This window comes from Pectinophora gossypiella, chromosome 17, assembly GCF_024362695.1.
Source record: "Pectinophora gossypiella chromosome 17, ilPecGoss1.1, whole genome shotgun sequence".
NCBI classification, from domain to species: domain Eukaryota; kingdom Metazoa; phylum Arthropoda; class Insecta; order Lepidoptera; family Gelechiidae; genus Pectinophora; species Pectinophora gossypiella.
The window spans coordinates 12,658,857-12,678,023 of NC_065420.1; the positions used below are offsets into that span (position 1 = coordinate 12,658,857).

The following is a 19,167-nucleotide window of genomic DNA, read 5'->3' on the forward strand; positions in this document are numbered from 1 at the left end:
GGAATCCGAAAGTGTTACAGAGTGACAGCATTGCGTGTAGCGATACTGTTTGTTACAAAATTCTGTCTGTAGCACACTCAGATATTCTCATTTCAAATAAAATCTTCTCAGGCGATGCTCGGAGCTGAGGTTCGCGCCCAACTGGGTACCCTCAGGCCTGTTTCTTAAATTTTGTACCGGGTGAGAGCCCTCAGCGCTCGATATTTGTCCGGCCAAGTTTTTGAATGCCACCTAGAATATATAAAAATTAAAAAAAGTCTTTGTGCTCGTTTTTCTTAAAATAGGCTTAAGTAAATGCTCGTTTGAGTTTATATCCAAACGCTCGACTGACCCTCAATGTAGCAGCGTTGTGAATTATGCTCCATTTCTCCTCCGGTTGATTGAGGGGAGGCTGTGCCCAGCATTGGGACGTATGTTGTACTATGTAGATTGGTTATATAAACCCCATATTAGAGTTGAAGCACTCGCCGTAGCCGAAACCGGCTGGATCACGTCATCATCAGATCATTCGAGTGAATAGGCATTTGCTAGTTAAGCGTGACCCACCCTAGCACCTACCTGGCCAAGAAGTTAATAACATATAAGGCAAAGCTATACAATAACCCCCCCTCCGGTTGATTGAGGGGAGGCCTGTGCCCAGCAGTGGGACGTATATAGGCTGTTTATGATACAATAAGTCACGTCTAAAAAAAAGTTCCTTTCTCCTTTCCAGTAGAATGAGGGGGAGGTATAGCCTACTGGGACGTAGACCTTGGTATCCATACTTGATGTTACAGTAATGCCCTTGACCACAGGCATGGCATGGTTATTTTAGCATAACGGAAACAATCTGCTTTATTTCACGGTGAAACATTAATTTCAGGATTCGATACAGCTTATCAACACCGCGAAGGAAATCCATTAAAATATTTTCGTGTCACGTGTTGTGATTGCGAAAATGTTGAGCCTGGTAAAAGTTTTTTTTTATATAAAAATCTTCTACCGTATAAAAAAATGAAAATAGAAAATGCTAATGCGTAGAAAGTTGATGATAGAGCCGGCTGAGGAAGACCTAGAAGGACTTACATTGACCAAATTAGAGATGTCTTTAGAAAAGGTTTAGTACGATTTACTCTGAACCGGCGTGCGTGTATGAAGCGATTAAAGAATGTGGAGGAAGCAAGAGAAGTGTGTCAGGATCGAAGCAAATGGAATTCCATAGTCTCTGCTTACCCCTGTGGGAAATAGCCGTGTTTATGTATGTATGTATGTATGTTCTAATGTATAAACTTTTACACAGGTATACATTATTGCAACCACTATTAAAATTTAATCACAATATCTAAGTAATGGTTTGGCTGATTTCAAAATTCAAAATTCAAAAATATTTATTTTTAAAATTGGCTTACAATTGCTTGGCTTTAGAAGCTCAAACTTCTATTTTGTAGTGCCCGAAAGGGTCTGTGATGTGAAACTCATATGCAACTTACAAACTAGTACACCATCATATAGTATGCAAATAAAGATTATTGAATACTGAAACAGTGTGTCACTTCTGTAAAAAACCGGACCTGTCAAATCCCTCACGATTTGAAAAACCGGACCTGTCAAATCGTGAGGGATTTGACAGGTCCGGTTTTTTACAGAAAAGCGGACCCTGTGAAAAACGGAATAACGCTAGGGACATGATTAAGTAGATATATTTGTTATGTATGAGACATGATATGCATAAACTCACGACAAATAAATAGGTATATTTGACAAAAAGTCGTCAAGCCGTTGGTCCCGGCTATTAGTCGTAAAAAAATACCTCCACCAAGCTGCAGCACTGTGGTGGAGTACTTATGCTCCATACCCCCTATGGTTGACTGCGGGGAGGCCTGTGCCCAGTGGGACTTACATAGGCTGTTTATATGTTGTCTTATAACGTTAGCTCTTTGAAAATAGAAAGGTTTCAATACCTAGCCAATGTTACCTAAGCTATTAAGAAATAAGTACCAAATTACTTTATCAAATCAAATCAAATACACTTTATTACACAGAATTAAGTACTATATTTATGGATACTGAGTAAGCGATTAAACCACGTTTTAGCCATCTCGGTTTACTTTTACGACTTTGATTTTCCGGGTTCGATCTCGTCCGGTGAAGCATTGATGTATGCAGATGATGTAGCCTGTATCATCTCTGCCAATAACCAGCGGGTACTGGAGGAGAAATTGAACCGAGCTGCCACGGAACTGTCCCAGTGGTTTATATGCAATGGTTTGGCACTCAATTTGAGCAAGAGCCACTTTATGCACTTCCATCTCGGGGGTAAATTACCCCCTCGCATGACAGTTCTCGTGGATGGGCTGCAATTGGAGCAGGTTGACGTGACGACCTTCCTTGGCTTCCGTATAGATCGTTGTCTTACGTGGTCTGCGCATATTGACACTCTGTGCGAGAGACTGGGAGGAGCGTGCTTTGCGTTGCGACGACTGGCACGAATAGTGTCAAGAGAGGTGGCGCGAACCGCGTACTTCGCAACAGTTCACTCGCTACTGCAATATGGCGCTGAGCTGTGGGGGCGAGCCGCCGACTGGGAGTTCGCCTTCCGCAAGCAGAAGCGAGCTGTAAGGGCATTAGTGCATGTGGCGCAGGATGAGTCTGCAAGGCCTCACTTTAAGGCTCTTGGAATCCTTACCTTGCCTTCGATAGTGATATTTCAGGTAGCCGTGTTTGTCTTCTCTAATATCTCCACCTATACGAGACCGATGGACATACACAGCCGTAACCTGCGGAACGTGACTCAGCTGTTGCCTGAGCAACATAGACTAACAAAGTCGTCAAAGCTCACTAGGGTGATGGGTCCGACTGTGTACAATAAGCTCCCAGTGGATGTCACGTCGGCCCCCTCCCTCAGTTGCTTTAAATGCAGACTCAAGCGATGGCTTATCGAGCACACATTTTACTCGTACGATGAGTTTGTTAATTTTAAAAAGTAATATATATATAATAATTGTATTTAAGTAAGTAGTTCATTTATTTTTTTAATGTTTCTTTAAAATGGTTTTGAACTATGTAACTATAGGTATAAGTTACCTAATTACTAAGATTTTTTTTATTTTTTATATTGACGTGTAATATTTTTACCAATAAATGATGATTATGATTATGATTATGATAAATGATTGCAGTGATAGAAGTTAGCTGCCCTTTTGAAATTATGTAATTATTTTTGCGCAGTAAGAGGCATGTGGCCCTTTCTAAGATGCTGTCAATCGTATCCGACAACGGCGAACTCAGTCTCTTCTCTCGTGCGCTCAAATGTAACTGGAAAAGCCAAACTTTGTTTTGAACACCCGGTCACATTGGAGGCAGGATAGCTGTCCATCCGAGTTGAAAGAATCTGAGTTGTTGTTGAGTCATCAGAGTCGAGTTGCTGTCCGGGTCTCGAAACCTTAATAACTTTTTTACGAAACCCCCGGTAACCCGTGGAACCCACTTTGGGAATGCTGGTCTGTATTGTCGATGGTTAACAGGGACTAAGTAAAGTTTGAGCAATATCATGTACCCACTTTAGAACCCTGCAGCACAATAACATTTATTATGGAAATAAATATTTTCTTTCTTTCTTTCTTTCTTTCTATTTGATATTTAATGAGAGTTACGGTTTAATTTGTCAAAAAAGTTAATGTGACACGGTTTCAAAGTGTATACATATTAGTACTCGTGACCGTAGAGTTACGAAAAAAGTGAGTTCAAAAACCTAAGAGAACAACGCGTGTACGATAAACAAAATCCCAGCTTTGATCGGTTCAATGTCGTAACCTCAAGCAATAAAGGAAGCCATTGCGGTGTAGGTAGGAAGTAGATATGAGTCGATAACTTTTTATACACACATTACTTCCGTCTTCTGAATGGGTCTTATGTGGTATGTTATGGAAAGAAAGAAATGTTTGTTATGTTACATGCACTAGAAAGTAGGTATATTTAATTGATGTACAAGCCTTGAGGCGTCGAGTGTTATTTCCGAGGCCCAATGGCACGACTCAGTGAGCTCAGCAAGCTCGGAGTCTCAAGCCTAGCCGATCCGCCAGCTCTTTGAGCCATGCCTCGAGGCTTTAGATGAGTTCGACCCTTTGAAAGAACTTAAACCTATCAAAAGAGCTCGAGCCTTCAAAACAGCTCGAGCTTTCAAAACAGCTCGATCCTTCAAAACAACTCGATCCTTCAAAACAGCTCGACCCTTCAAAACAACTCGATCCTTCAAAACAGCTCGACCCTTCAGAACAGCTCGACCCTTCGAAACAGCTCGACCCTTCGAAACAGCTCGAGACTTCAAAACAGCTCGAGCCTTCGAAACAGCTCGAGCCTTCAAAACAACTCCTCCGGTAATCGAACCCTGGACCTCCGAGATCATGATCTAAACGTTCTAATTTAACCAATGAACCACAGTGGCTGTTACTATTGCATTTAGAATTAGGTATACTTTACTGCGGTAGCAAACGCGAAATGTGGTTTCAAACGCCCGTTTTAGGTTTCCTATGAGTTAATTTTGGACCTAAATCCAGGTCTTGCACGTCATAAATTGAACTGGCTAATAAAGACTTTATGTATCTATATTTTAGTTGCATTTACACTTGACAAACACTTTTGAGAGTTGGTCTTGTCTTGTGTGGGTTGTCAGGTGGTTGACCACCAACCTAATCAACCCTAGTGTCAGTTATTATTGAGACACCAAAGACCCCTGACATGGCTCATGTAGCGTCTACATTACTTACTTTAGCAAAATAGAACCGGTACTAACGGTTTATTTTATACTAAAGATGTGCCGAATACGCTGTTGGCCGACTAGGTACTACTTTGTAGAGAAATACTACTTATTCCGGAAGTTGGAAATAGGTAATACAAGAAATAAAAATAAAATTGCTATTCAAAATTCTAGATAAAGTAAATTAAATTCATCTTTTATGGGGTTATGTAAACGTTTTTACAATAAAATACCAGATAATATTAGCCGATTGCCCGACTAGTCGGTCAATTGTTAGTTACTACTTTGTAGGGACTTAATTAGAACACATAATAACGGGTTCTTACCGCGTTAAAATAGGGATATGAGACTTCCAATATTTCGACACTATTGCAAGTGCCATGATCACGGGATGATGATGTGTGTCACAGTCTCTATTTACCCTTAACTGGCAAATATGAATAAAACATGAAATTAAAGTAGAATAAAATAAAAAAGAAAATATGACTTTACTTATTACTTACTAGATAGTTTAGAATTTGGACTTAAGTATTTCACGAGTTTTTTCACAAATCTTGAATGAGTGTCATGGAACACATCAAGGTTTTCAGCGCGACCATTGGCGAAATTGTATTGGTTTTAAATTCTAGTCATTCTTAAATTCTAGTTTATTTTAGACGGAAGGGTGTAAAAAATTACTTTAATTTTATATCGAGGATATTTATAGGGAATTTTGAGTGAAATTCTGTTAAGTAGGTGATCGCAGTGAATATGTCCATTGATTAACTTGTGTAGGAATTTCATGTCCAGCAGAATTTTTCTGTTGGCCAGAGTAAGTATGTCAAACTTATCGAGACGCTGTCCATAAGGTTGCCGATGGGAAAAACCTCTGCTACAGTAAGCCAAATGTCTGGTAAAAGCTCTTTGTATGCCCTCAACACGTTGTGAATGAATTGCATAGAAAGGACTCCATGACGTACTGGCATATTCGAGATGGCTACGCACAAGAGCATTATACAGGAGGACTTTGGTTTCGAGGCGTTTAAAACTAACCGTATTTATTATTAACTAAGCTTAGCTTTGTATCGTTAGTTTTGCTACTGTTCTCATCAAGTTCTACAATCCGTTTTATTTGTGGTATCATGTGATTGGAGAACAAACATAGTACTTAAGTACTATAAATTTTCTTTGTAATTTAATAAGCCGTTGGATATCCTAAATAAAATACATAAATGAATAAATAAACATAAGGATGAAATGCCTGCCGACGACTAGTTGTCCGTAGATGGAATGGAATGGATGGAATTAACTCGTGAAATTTCTGTGCACACTTATAGGATGCACCAAAGTGTACCCTATAAAAAACCGACAGACAAGCTACCCTTGGTTTATGTTCTTGACTTTGGTTTCGAGTCTTCACTAACGAGTCATTGTCTACCAGCTTTATTGCTCGTCGATCTCTGAGTCAAGAGCGGTCAGCTGATGGCTGACAGAGCCTTGCCAACGGTCCCTACTAATGTTCCTCTGGAACTATTTAGGTCTTTCCTGTTATTTCTCCGCAAGTAATGGTACCGCTACGCCAATGCACACAATTTTATAACCATTAAGATTGTGGAAAATAAACTTAAACCTCTACACCTCTGTTACAAGTTGAATATGTATACAATCAGTATGTGTGTGTGTAGTCGTGCAACTATTAGGCGGTGTACAGATGGGAACACAAGTAGTGATAGTCGTCAATTTGAATCTCGATTAAGACATATCAGCGCTTGTGCGCTGTCTGAGAACTGATATTAGGCAGCTAAATTACTCAATTATATACCAATATTTTATGTTTATTTTTAATTTTTTTAAAGAACGTCTGGGAACCTGTGCCGAGGTTTTTCTTGCAGCTTCTTTTCCCCGGCTATACAGGTTGTGAGAAGCTGCAGTAGTTTTAGGCGGATGAGACGTTCGTTATGTAAAAATTGACGATTCAAAGTGTAACTATGTTACCTACTGAATAAAGATATTTTTGAATTTGAATTTGTGCAGTCATGAGCAATTAGAACCCTGTCGCACTAACATATTTGACATTTAGCGAGACGTACGTATCTCCGTGGTGGAGTATGCACCATACCCCCTCCGGTTGATTGAGGGGAGGCCTGTGCCCAGCAGTGGGACGTATATAGGCTGTTTATACGTGTTTATACGTATCTCCGGTTCAGGATGTTTTAAAAAAAGGCCAGAGGCCTGTTTAATAAAACCAACAATTGTAAATTACAATGACATTTTAATGTACATTGTGGACTGTGTGATCACGAATATTTTGCAGTTTCATATTAGCTACGTAATGAACAACAAATTGTCGTTGTAATTTACAATTGTAAGTTTTATTAAACAGGCCCCAGGTCAAGAGTACTCTAAACTGGCGAGCATGCAAGCGAAAGTAGTGTGTCAGGATGTCGGCCAACCCCGACAGGAAATAGGCGTGATCATATTATATATGTGTATGTGTTACGCGGGGTTCCAAGCTGTGTTCCAGTAACTTGTCTGCTCACTCCGATACTATTTACAAGCGTGAATTGTGTCATGAGGTGTACGAACCACCTTAAATGTTTATAGTTGAATAAATAACAAAAAGCTATTGAGTCTCACTGTTTAAGTGTTTAAGTAAGTACTTGTTATGATACTTAACAACTATATGCTGAATTATCTTTCTTGTTACATTATTATAACAATTACATGCGATCGATATTCAGTTCGACCAGGTGAGAGCGCTCAGAGCTCCCCATTTGTCCGACCAAGTAGTTAAACCGGACCGGTAACTAGGTACCTACACTTAAGCCCGCATAAGGACCTAGTACCATAATTGACTTAAAAAAAATTTAGTTAAAAAAAATAAAATATAATCATTCCCTGAAATCTTTATTGATTAGCTTCTAATACAGTAAGAACGTTATATTTCATAAAAAAATCGGTTCATAAGCAAAGAAGTTATCCCCGAACAAACATAAAAAAAAACAATATATATGGTCGAATCGAGAACCTTCTGTTTTGTAGTCGGTAAAAATGAATTAGGTATGATAAAAAAATAATTCTACACCTAGTCTTACTTAACCCCTCTATCAAAACAACATTTCTACATAAATAAATAACCATTGTAACCTGAGTGAGACTATTAAATTTCTTATACAGGTTGTTTGTTAGTGACATCGTAACGAATACTGAGGGGAATGATTCAGACCATAATTCTCAGTTAATATCAAGTGCAATTTTTCACGCAAAATACATGATTCTTTTTAGTGTTTTTAAATTATTTTCAATTCTATACTTTTGCGACGGAAAACTCCACTTGATATTAACTCAGAAGAGCTGAATCATCCCTCAGTTTTCGTTACGATGTCACTAACACCCTGTATACATCTGTAAGTATCAAGAGCTCAACTAAAATTGGCTATGAATAAAATTCTATAAGTACTTAAACGAAAGAAGGCCCGAGTAGTTCTATTTAATATTGCTATGGCAAAGTAAACTATTATTGGTTCAATTCAAGTTGAAAATGCGCAGAATTATCCTGCGCGTAGGTGTTAGGACGATGTTACATTTCTTTAGCTTTCACATAATTTTCACTTTAGACATCTTTACGTTTTAACAGCCTTCGTGGTCTAGTGGTTATAGCATTGGTCTCACGATCTGGGGTTTCGGGTTCGATTCCTGATTTAGTAAAATTTTGTAAAAAGTAACCGATTTGAGAGTTGGTAAATAGCTTATTATTACCGTCCTTTTTTAAATTGCCTCTATCCCGTTTATGGCGGCGGGGTCTTACCTAACCTAAACAAATAGATATTAGTTCTCAATCGTCATGTTTCACCATCCACCTTCCCCTTATGGTATTATTGTTAAACTTAATGTTATTATGTTCCAAGTTATGTTATCGATAAATCGGAAAATCCATAAAAGGTTATGGTTTCCGCAACCACGTGACTTAAGTTATCTTTAAGCTAGATGCAGTTTCCTTCTAAGTTGGCTTATCTGAAACTGAACAACGCCATCTATCGTGTGTTTGGGGAACGTCGGTTGGAAAGTCCTTCATTAACATACATACATACATAAACTCACGCCTATTTCCCACCGGGGTAAGCAGAGACTATAGAATTCACACTTCCTGACACACTTCTCTTGCTTCCTCCACATTCATCAATCGCTTCATACACGCACGCCGGTTCAGAGTAGATCGTATTGAACCTTTTCTAAGGACAATGTTCCTTCATTAACAGGGTAATTAATTATGATTAATTACTTATCTTTTTTACCTTTCTCTTATAACTTAGTACATAAAACGTAGGTACAATTAAAACATTGCAAAAATCTTATTATGTTGTCAAAAATGTTTTGAGGTTGCTTCTAATGTTGAACTTGAAGCGAAAAAACATACAACACATACAGCCGCTTGTGTTCCCGGGCATGTTGTAAAAACTGACAGAAGTTTTGTGTCTTTTCTTACATGTGAAATGATTATTATAGGCGATTATTATTAACAGCCTCCGTGGTCTAGTGGTTAGAGCATTAGGCTCACGAACTGGAGGTGCGGGTTCGATTTCCGATGGGGACATTGTCGAAATCACTTTGTGAGACTGTCCTTTGTTTGGTAAGGACTTTTCAGGCTTGAATCACCTGATTGTCCAAAAAAGTAAGATGATTCCGTGCTTCGGAGGGCACGTTAAGCCGTTGGTCCCGGCTATTAGCCGTAAAAACACCTACACCAAGCCGCAGTGGAGCAGCGTGGTGAAGTATGCTCCATACTCCCCCCGGTTGATTGAGGGGAGGCCTGTTCCCAGCAGTAGGACGTATATAGGCTGTTTATGAGGCGATATGCAGCACATAACCACGTCATTCATCACCATTCAGTGAATTTTCACGTTACATCACCACATATAGTCAGGCTATAGTCTATGTCCTTCTTAACACGTCATCACACGTCTGATCACCTATCACCATAGAGCCTAACCACATCTCCACGTTACGTCACCGCAACGTGGACTTGTGAACGTCCAAACGGTTCATAATATAAATAGAATTATCGACTGTGGCTGCACGTTGTCTTCCGACAACGTTTCCCATAAGGGATTATGGTACTTAATTAGTAATCATCACTAATTTAAGAGCCACGCTCTTGTCGGTGTAGCATTCTGCATTCTTGTCTATCAAAAGCCAATTCTTTCACTTGATTATAAGACACAATGTAATAATAGATAAGTAATTCATAAAAAAATAAAAACATTATTAAGACACGATAAGTTTTGCATTATCATTGTTTGTTTTCTCATAATGAACAAACAGAAAAATACAGTCCGTCTCAAAAATAATTAATCGTTATTTGCAATAACAAAACGTCGGTAATTGATATTTAAGTACTTAAAGAGTGTACGATTTAATCTAGACTTAAATAGGGAAGGTAATAAATATTTCAATTGATACAATTTATGACTTGATTCAATCTCTCGGAGACATTGCAGTTACTGAATGAGTCTAACATTTACGCGGAAACAGCGTTGTTATCTTAGACATAAGTCAAATTGCTCGTTTAGGCGATGCGATGTTGACAAAGGTCAAGGTATCACACGATAAGCAAGTGTAACAAACATTGGCTTTATCGGAGAAATGCCTTTGCCGATAAAAAGTAACTAAATAAAAAAGAACATTCTAATAGGTCTTTGTTATGCCGCCAAAAATAAAATTAAAACGGTTATATTATTTTCATTTCCGTCCGCGCATGCTTTTTTAACGACTTCAAAAAAGAAAGAGGTTCTCAATTCGACCGCATATTTTTTTTATTCCTTATTTTTTCCGTCATCATGTCATTGTATTTCGCGCCATTTTTTTTTAAAAGTATTTTATTATGTCGTCTTTGTGTCAATTAAAAACACGTAAAAACTTTCATACTCACTAAACATTTAAATTATGTATCAAATTGTAATAAAAATGTAATAAAACACCGTATTAAGGTTTTAAACCTTTGAAATTAGGTTTCCGTTGGAGTTTGATTTATGTTGGCCATTAACTATAATAAATCAAATTAATATTGTGTGAATCGATGTTATATTCGAAACATTATTTTATGTCGACACAATTTTTTTTATCGTTTTTAAATATGCTAGATAACATTTTGACGTCTGTGGATATTGTATACTTAATAATTTTGTTTAATTTGCGTTTATGAATAACGTTAAGTATATGGTATCGCGTAAAATAATAAATTAAGAAAAGATATGTTATTTTAAGAACAGGCAAAGCAAAGTGAAGTCGTTTATTCAAACATGATAAAGTATGCTACAACTTATTTAAAGTAGCATTTGACCTAACTACTACAAATTATAAAAGATTAACAAATGTATCGTTTTATCCTATAATAGGTGTTAATGGATGGTAATTTATAAATTGAGGTAATTGCACTTGATACTTCCTGTTACCTAGTAATAGTAACTGTTAAATATTCGGTTATCTAGGTGCATACTCCGACCGTGTGTCACCGTGTAATTGAGAGAAGCGTTTTTAATTACATATTAAATGCACACGATAAGCTAATAATTCAGAATATTAATATGTATTAAATGACTTTTATTGTTATGTGACTTTCCGTTATGTTATTTTACGTTCCGTACTTTTTAAAATTAATTTGCGATAAATTGTAAGTAGGCTGATAGGTATCTATAAATAGTCAGATTTATTTAAAAATAATGAGTAATCGCAATAGTAGAATGTTTAAAGTTTTACCAACTTACTTCAGTTAAGTTTTCGAAGTGGAGACAGACAAAAATTTAATAACTTACCTAAAATGTTCTTTCAAAACCAGCTGAATCAGCCAATAAATAAACCCATTTTCCAAGTGCAATTACAAGATATTTTGTCCATTACTTGTGAAAAGTAAAGAAAATAAACTCAGTAACACACTTCACAAACACAAAACTAATAAAAAGTAACAAAACAATTTCAAACCAAATTCAAGTTCCGAAAAATGTTTTGGAACGTTCGAAAAATTTAAATTTGAACAAAACACAGGCCGTGTTGGAAATTAAAAAGTTAAAACATCGATCGCGTATTCGACTCGAATTGAATGAAGGCGGGAAACCGTCGGGTGCGTCCACAAACTGTGGGTTTCAACCGTCGACTGGCGGCATTTGAACTCTCCGCGGGAATCGAGAACGATATTAAATTGGAGGCGCGCGATACACCCACATCGAAACACCGGCTTTCGACGACGGATGTAGTTTGTTTATTGTTGTAATAACTTAACTTACACGGCTACCTAGCCATAAAAAAAACGACAAAGTAGTTTCGAATTTCCGTTCACGAGTTTTACTATCAATGTGTGCACGTGTTTTTGTTTTTGAAAGACCAAAACTGAAGATAAGCGTTTCACATTTACACAACAAGTAATCGATTAGGCACGCTTATTTATTCAAATTACCCAACGAACATCTTTAATTTCCTTACTCTACATTTTGACTCTACTATTCAATTTCACAGTACTGCTACTTGACACTAGATGGCGCTTACTTTTAAGTTCATCTACTCAATACTAGATGGCAGGCAATCAATGATTTTCATGTTCGTATTCAGACTGTTTATAATTGGAAATAATAAAATTAGTAATAAATACTATAATAAAGATTTACATATATTTTATATACAGTTTTTCGACGTCCCACTGCTGGGCATATGGCGACCAACCTCAATCAACCTATTTATAATATTAATATTACTTTGTGGATTTAGAACTACCTAATTTAAAAAATAATGTTTTACTATTAGCTATCTACTAAGTAAGTAGGTAACCTTTTATGAGAATGTAAAATACTTCAATACTACTTACGCTACTGAGCTGAATATCTATACTAGGTATAATTAGGTATTAAGAGTTAGTGACATCGTAACGAATACTCAAGAGGATGAATCAGAGTTAATATCAAGTAGAATTTATCCGTCGCAAAATTCATGTTATTTTTTAAAATTAGTTTTAATTCGCGATGGAAAATTCTAATTGATATCAACTCAGAATCATGGCCTGAATCGTCCCTCAAACTTTTCGTTACGATATCACTAACACCATGTAAGTATAGACAAAAACAATTGTTAGCAGACCTGATTCTTAGACATTATTTTGAAGGCCAGACAAACAGAATATGACATGAGTTTGTTATTATATACGTAATTGCAAATCGTCACCATAATGTGAAATCCACGTAAGCGCCTTTTTGAAAGACCACATTCGGATGTCATTTTTGTTAGCTCTTTTTTTGACGTGACTTATTGTAGATTTGCCGCAGATGGCATTAACTACTTGGCCGGACAAACGGGGAGCGCTGAAGGCTCTCACCCGGTACAACGTTTAAGACAACAGGCCTGAGGGAGCCCAGTTGGGCGCGAACCTCGGCTCAGGGCGTCGTCTGAGCGGAACAATATGTGTAAGACCCTAGTGGGTCGATAGCGATAAGCGCTGGTTGAGGGAAATCGTCGACCACGCCGGCGGGGTCGGTATCGGGGTCCTGAAGTGTTTGGTGTCGCGAGCTGATTGGCTGCCTCTATGGCTAGAGTAATCGCGTCGTCGGGATCATATATTACGTCCTTCGGGTGCCGATACTTTTCAGTACCGTTAATTTTTGTTAGCAAAACCTCGCAACAGTCAGGTTAATTTCAATGCAGGTGAAAAATTGTGATCTCAATTTTCACTCGAAATCTGTCCAAGCATGGACAACGAGGGACCAGTCGACGCCCTGAACCGAGGTTTGCGCCCAACTGGGCACCCTCAGGCCTGTTGTCTTAAACGTTGTACCGGGTGAGAGCCTTAAGCGCTCCCCATTTATTGTCCGGCCAAATAGTTAATGCGACAAATATAATAATAAGTCCTGTCAAAAAAAAGCGGGTCTGACCTGCCTGTCTGTCTGAACTAATGCGTTCTTAGCAACTAGGAAATATTGCTCCCGCGTCTGCGCTTGCGCGTTCACCGTGAATGTGGTCTTATTTAGATGTTCGAGATATAGTTATTTACTTCGTGGAACGCAGCACGGATGGCGATCCGTTCTACTGTAAACTGGTTTGATAGCCGTCAATAATCTTATACGATAGGGATAAGCGTTCAAATTCTTCTTATCGTGTGGGTTGTGAGGTGGAATACCAACCTCATCAACCCTGATGTCAGGGTTATTACTGAGCGTGCAAATTGAATGGGAGGTTTACTTTCAGGTTAAAGATTTATTTCTCAAAAGAATTACAAATTCACTTAATATGAGAAACATTAAGACAGTATATATTAGCTTATAGTTATCCAAGAGTTTATACAAACATGCTATTACTACTTAACTAAAAGAAAAAAAAAGAAAATAATACAAAAATAGGTATATATGTAATCCTCTAGTTAATAAAACTTTAATTTTTTACGTATATTATGGTATATATTATGTTACGTTGCTGCTATATAGGTTTTAAGTTTGTTCTTAAAAGAAGTCATGGTTTCAGTATTTTTAATTTCTTTTGGCAAGCTGTTATAAATCTGCGCTCCCTCATATAATATATTTTTAATGCCATAAGTTTTAGTTCTAGGTCCACGTAATACAATATTATCTTTGTTCCTTGTATTATGCTTGTGGGTCTTTTTGGTGAAAGTGATGTCTGAGTGAATGGTTTTATGTAAAATTTTCCTTACCAGTATGCATGTGTTATATTTATATAATTGCGATAAATTAAAGTATTTTGTTTTATTATAAATTATTTCAGTTGGTGTTAAGTAATCTATGCGATACAGGACCTTTATTAGCTTATTTTGTGAGGTTTGGAGTTTCTTAAGATTGGTTTTAGCGGCAGAGCCCCAAATTTGTACCAAATATTCCAAATGTGGTTTGACTAAAGAATTGTAGATAGTGTCTCTTAAGTTATATGGTATACAATGAGACATTCTGTGCATAGCACCTGTAAGTGCTACTATTTTAGATCGAATGTATTTAATGTGGGCTGCCCATGTCAGTTTATCATCAAGTACTAGGCCAAGGTATTTTTCTTGATGTGATTGATTGATTTTAATGTTGTTTATGGTAAGTGGATCATGATAAGGGATTTTTTTATTTTTAGCAGAGAAAATCATGTATGAGGTTTTCTTGGTATTAATTGTTAATAGATTGCATTGGAACCATATATTAAGAATATTAAGATCATTTTGTGCCTGTTTTATTATTTCGTGGATGGAGTGGGCAAAGTAAAAAAGACACGTGTCGTCAGCATATAGGCTGATATGTCCTGTTAGACCTGCTGTATTGATGTTGTTTATATAGATCAGAAAGAGTAGTGGCCCTAGTATGGATCCTTGAGGGATTCCGCAAGTTATTTTTGCCCGGCTGCTTTGATGGTTTCCTATTTTAACTATTTGACACCTATCTGTAAGATAAGATTTTAAGATTTTATATGCTAGATCAGTTATACCGATATTATGTAACTTTTGCAATAAGAGTGTGTGACTAACTGTATCAAAAGCTTTTTGTAGATCTATAAATATACCTAATGCTATGTGTTTGTTATCTATATTGGTTTTAATTTTGGTGATTAAGTCAGTGCAAGCTGAGAGGGTATTAGATTTAGTCCTAAAACCGTACTGGTGTTCGGAAAGGAAATTTAATTTGTTAAGATATTCGTCTAGTTGTAAGTATAAAACCTTTTCAAATATTTTTGAAATCACAGGTAGGACTGAGATGGGCCGATAGTTACCAGGGTCCGTTTTAGTTCCCGATTTATAAATGGGACTAACTTTTGCAATCTTTAAGTTATCTGGGAAAGTACCCGAGGAAAAACATTCATTAATGCAACTGCATAGATCCTTAGCTACCACATTTTTAATGCATTTTAGAGACTTAGTATTTATTCCGTCGAAGCCTGTACTAGTATTGGCATCTAGATTGTCAATGATTCTAATTATTTCATGTACAGAACATTCTTTGAATTTTGATAGATTGTTATTATTTTTGCTTGTGGTGGTATAGCTTAAAGTATGCGTTAAATTATTATGATATTTTTTTGGAATTGTGTTTGCTAGTACTGTTCCAATTGACGAGAAAAATAAATTAAATTGCTCACAAATCATAGTTTCGTCAGTTATATATTTAGAGTTTATTTTAAGTTTTACTACTTTTACATTATTATTATTAGGAATTAGCTGATCACCGTTTATATGCATACATAAATTCACGCCCGTAATCCCCAATGGGGTGGGCAGAGGTACAACGAATCAAAAACAACTGTTAATACGTTGCTACGTTAATATTGGTCAGCAAAAATTTTGTATCGATCGCCATAGACTCGCAAAGAAGAAGAATACGTTGCTGTAGCTACTGTTAATACGAAATCCTTAGATAATAAAAAATCTTTATATATTAATAATATGAGGAGTTCGGTGGCGCAGCGGTAAACGCGCTCGGTCTGCGATTGTTGAAGTTAAACTTTCGCAAAGGGCGGTCATAGGATGGGTGACCACAAAAAAAAAGTTTTCATCTCGAGCTCCTCCGTGCTTCGGAAGGCACGTTAAGCCGTTGGTCCCGGCTGCATTAGCAGTCGTTAATAACCACCAATCCGCACTGGGCCCGCGTGGTGGTTTAAGGCCCGATTTTCCTATCCATCCATAGGGAAGGCCCGTGCCCCAGCAGTGGGGACGTTAATGGGCTGGTGATGATGATAATATATAGCGCAGGACCGATCGTCGTGGAGATCCTTGGAGGAGGCCTATGCCCAGCAGTGGGCGTCGTGCGGCTGATGATGATGGTATTAATAATGAACCTTATGGTGGCAAGAGATTAGCCTATAGCCCTTATGGGCTTATGGGCATTAGTCCATCATGTTAGAGGACACAATCCCTCTATCGGATTTTGCGACATGCCCGGGAAGACAAGCAGCTGTATATTCTTTTTTCGCTCCAAGTTCAACATTAGAAGCAACCTCATAACATTTTGACAATATAATAAGATTTTTGCAATGTTTTAATTGTACCTACGTTTTATGTTCTTACGTTATAAGAGAAAGGTAAATAAAGATTGAAAAGATAAGTAAGTAATCATAATGAATTACCCAATTAATTAAGACATTAGACAGTATCTTAGCTTCTTACTGTGGAATGATAGACTGCACTGATAACCGTAATAATTGGTCTATAACTGTGGCTAGAAATCTAGACCGACAGAGGAGAAAAGGTGAGTTGTGACTAGTTTATTGTCATTTTGCCGTCGCTAAGTGTTGAAAACGGTATAATTATGTATTGTCTAGTTTCCATGCGTCACAGTAATGGGAGGTTTTCTTTTCTTGAATTAAAAAAAAAATAGTTCTCAAGACGATATAAGATTCTGTTTTATTTCTTCATTATTTATTTATTTCAAAACATAATCAATGTTTTTCGCACTCTACCTAGATTTACGGAATTATCGAAATTTCAAACTCTTTATAATTAAAGATAATTAAAATTATTTAAAAAATTAAATTAAATTTATTTAAATTAAATAAATTTAATTTAATTTAAATAAATTTAATTTAATTTTAATTTATCAAATCACGAAAATCACTCTGTGACCCCTAGTTTGGTTAGGACATTACAGGCTCACCTGGTTGTCCAAAAAGTAAGACGATCCGTACGTGCTTCGGAAGGCACGTTAAGCCGTTGGTCCCGGTTACTACTTACTGATGTAAGTACGTAGTCGTTACATGAGTCATGTCAGGGGCCTTTGGCGGCTCAATAGTAACCCTGACACCAGGGTTGATGAGGTTGGTAATCCACGTCGCAACCCACACGATAGAAGACTTAAATATATAAAAACAAAAGATTGTTTTTGTATAGAATTTGGAAGTTAATAACAATTACTTTTCATGTCATTTGAAACGGAACACGGCCTCTGTTATTATATCGATCATACATATTCCTACTTATGGATACATTTATAAATAATGTTCAAATAATTGGTGTAATATTAAAACTAAACGGTCTCTGCGGTCCAGTGGTTGAGCGTTGGACTCACGATCCCGAGGCCCCGGGTTCGAATCCCGGTTGGGGACAAATCACGAAAACCACTTTGTGATCCTTTGGTTAGGACATTACAGGCTGATCAAGTGATTGTCCGAAAGTAAGATCATCCGTGCTTCGGAAGGCACGTTAAGCCGTTGGTCTCGGCTACTAAGTATTTACTAATGTAAGTGAGTAATCGTTACATGAGCCATGTCAGGGGCCTTTGGCGGCTCAATAATAACCCTGACACCAGGGTTGATAAGATGGTAAATATTCCTCGCCACCTCGCAACCCACACGATAAGAAGAAGATATTTAAACTTAATATTGAAGGGTAGGAATGGCCCCGATTCCTCCTCCTGAAAGCTCAGTGAGGTGTGGGTACTTAGTTCACCTTGTGATGGATGTACCTTTGGCTACCCCAGTTTGGAGTGTGTATCAGGATGGCGTGAGAGATGTCTGAATAGTCAGGAAATGTGTACGTAATAACTGTACCTACGCTCATGAAAACTGTACCTCAAGCAATTCAATATTAAATAGATAGTGAAATATGCACGCCATCCTGACGTCAGCTTGGCGCGCATAGTGGGATATCGCCCAAACGTTTGGGAACTATGTTCTGAAACATACTTCAATTAACTATACCTAAACTGTACCTTATGTTATATGTAAATTAAAATCTTCCAAAATCTCAAAATCTTCTCAGATTTTTTTTATGTCACGACGTGACTAAACCCCTTTTTTATTCCCAACGGTTATTAACATGTCAGATACAATATAACAAGCTATTGTATCCCAGGAAGTGAACACAATACCTCTATCTGCCTATTCAATGCTTTTTATCGCCCAACCACTGCGTACTCGCTACATGGTACTAACGATTGTTCAATTTATACCTTAACGGCCTCCATGGTCTAGTGGTTAGAGTGTTGGTTTTTCAATCTGGAGGTTCCAGTTTCAATTCCAGGTGGACATAATGTCATCTTTGTAGGCTGGTCATAATATTCTTATGGTCTATTATATCCATCTTATTACCCTAATACGAAGTTATTCATCATCACTTATCATCATAACGGCCTCCGTGGCCCAGTGGTTGAGTGTTGGGCTCACGATCAGAAGGTCCCGGGTTGGTATCCCGGTGGGGACATATCACAAAAATCACTTTGTGATCCGACAAAAAGTAAGATGACCCGTGCTTCGCAAGGCACGTTAAACCAACCGTTGGTCCCAAGTAGTAGTTACATGACCCATGTCAGGGGCCTTTGGCGGCTCAATAATAACCCTGACACCAGAGTCGATGAGGTTGGTAATTCACCTCACAACCCACACGATAGTAAAAGATCATCACTTATTTAAAGGCCACGCTCTTATCGAAGTAGCATTCTCCATGCTACTTTTTTAGGGAAGAATAGAGCAGTAGACAAAGGTGTGATGCGAGTGGG

General features: G+C 37.6%; 1 protein-coding gene across 2 annotated transcripts in view; it reads right to left on the reverse strand.

The window, feature by feature from the left end:
* LOC126374192 (phospholipid phosphatase 2-like) overlaps positions 1–19,167 on the reverse strand; it is a 79,421-nt gene that overhangs the window by 54,806 nt on the left and 5,448 nt on the right. Inside the window, exon 1 of one of the 2 annotated variants that reach the window (XM_050020692.1) lies at positions 11,527–11,852. The exons of the other annotated variant lie outside the window; for it this stretch is intronic. The gene's annotated coding sequence lies outside the window, so the exon portion shown is untranslated. Of the gene's footprint in view, positions 1–11,526; positions 11,853–19,167 lie in introns of those variants that run through there. 2 annotated transcript variants of the gene reach the window in all.